Here is a 2347-nt window from a genome sequence, read left to right on the forward strand (position 1 = left end):
GGGCATAAATAACTGTATTTTCCAATTTATTGGTTTGTTAATTTTTTTCCAAATTTCTTGACCATAGATAACAGGTAGGGAACATCTGGCCCAGGGACCATATAAACCCACAAAATCATTTGGTCTGGCCCTGCCAATGCAACCAAAATTATAACAGTCTCATTAGGGGTGAGTTAATTAAATGTTTGACCAGATATGTTATTGTTGTTAAGTTCTGTGGACTTGGTACTGATTCATAATATATAGGGTTTCTTAGGTGGAGCTAGTCACTTTGCAGTTCAAAACAACTTTGTGGTTGATTGCTTATTCTACAGTGCCACACAAGGACTATTTTTAAGTAGATAATTTTGTATGGTCCATAAATGATGTAAAGTTTTTTTCAGAAAAAGGTTCCATATCCCTGGCATAGATTAATGAATGTATCCAGTGCAGCGATGTTCTGTTTAAAGATTTAAATTTGTATGAATTCCAAAAATTTGGTTCTTTGCCAATACCTTAAGTGCATCTTGAATTTCTTAAGAACCATTGGCTCTTAAGTATATGCTATGAGTATTCCAGAACACTTAATTGTGTTCATGAGGAATCTGTACATGGACCAAGAGGCAGTGTTTGAACAGAACATGGGAACACTGAATGGTTTAAAATTAAGAAAGGTTTGTGACAAGGTTGTATTCTTTCACCATACTTGTTCAACCTGTATGCTGAGCGAATAATCTGAGAAACTTTTTTATATGAAGAAAAGCATGGCATCAGGATTGGAGGAAGACTCATTAACAACCTGCGATATGTAGATGATACAATCTTGCTTGTTGAAAGCGAAAAGGACTTAAAATATTTACTGATGAAGATCAAAGAACACAACCTTCTGGTATGGATTGCATCTCAATGTAAAGAAAAAAAATATCTTCACCACTGACCAAGAAACAACATTCTTATCAATGGAGAAAAGATTGAAGTTGTCAAGGACTTCATTCTTCTTGCATTAGCACTCATGGAAGCAGCAGTCAAGAAATCATACAATGTATTGCTTTAGGCAAATATGCTGCACAAGACCTTTTTAAAGTGTTGAAGAGCAAAGATGTCAGCTTGAGAACTAAGTTGCACCTGACCCAAGCCATGGTATTTTCAATAAACTCACATACATGCAAAAGATGGACAGTAAATAAGGAAAACCATAGAAGAATTGATGCTTTTGAGTTATTGCAAGTGCCACAGGCTGCCAAAAGAACCAACAGATCTATGTTAGAGGAAAAGCAGCCAGAGTGCTCCTGGGAGGCCACGATAACCAAACTTCATCAGTCATTCTTTGAACATATTTTCAGGAGGGACCAGTTGCTGGAAAAGGATATCACGTTTGGCAAGATGGAGGGTCCAAGAAAAAGTGGAAGACCCCAATGAAATGGATTGGCCAAATAGCAGCATCGATGGACTCAAGCATGACAACAGTAATGAGGTTGGCACAGGATTGGGCAATGTCTCGTTCTGCTGTGCATAAGGTCACTATGAGTTGTTACCGATTTGATGGCACCTAACAACAACAACAACAACAACATAAGCCTCTATGTCTAGTCATGGTATGGTGCTATGGGTTAATGTACCAGACTGCAAATTAGTTTGAACTGCAAGGTCAACAGTTCAAACTCACCAACTGCTCCTTGGAAAACCTATACAGGGTCGCTATGGGTCAGAATCAACCCTATGGCGCTTAACAGTAACAACATAGGCCTTTATTTTTTCTCAACAACGTGGGTGGCACAGTTCAGCACTTAATCATTAGCCAAAATATTTGCAGTTCAAATATACCCAGAAATGCATTGGATATCATGCCTAACGTCCTGTTTCCAAACAGTCACATTATGTAAATTTTAATGAGCAGTACTACATGCACACCTGGAGATGATGAACTAGACCTCATGCCATAAAATTAACACAACATCAGTTAAGCCACATCCACTTTTCAGCCACTTTATCCAGCAAAAACAGATTCAAGAGGTCTAAGGAGTTCTGGTTCAGTAGTGGTTATGCATTGGGCTACAAACCTCAAGGTCAACAGTCCAAAACTACCAGCTGTTCTATGGGAGGAAGATTTACAGCCTTGGAAACCCTGTACAGGGTCGCTATGAATTGAAACCGACTCCACGGCACATAGCCACCACCACCACCAAGGATTGAAAAGGTTTTGGAGGTACTAAAGGGTAGCTCTCGACTACTATACGCAAGGTTTCCATTTATGGAATTATGAATTTACTTTACATAGATTTTTTTTTCCAAAGTCTTCTTTTAACTTCCACAAAATGATTGGGTTGCTGCTGTTGTTAGATACTATCAAGTCGATTCTGACTCTGAG

The sequence above is a fragment of the Chrysochloris asiatica genome, unplaced genomic scaffold, assembly GCF_000296735.1.
Source record: "Chrysochloris asiatica unplaced genomic scaffold, ChrAsi1.0 scaffold00539, whole genome shotgun sequence".
NCBI classification, from domain to species: domain Eukaryota; kingdom Metazoa; phylum Chordata; class Mammalia; order Afrosoricida; family Chrysochloridae; genus Chrysochloris; species Chrysochloris asiatica.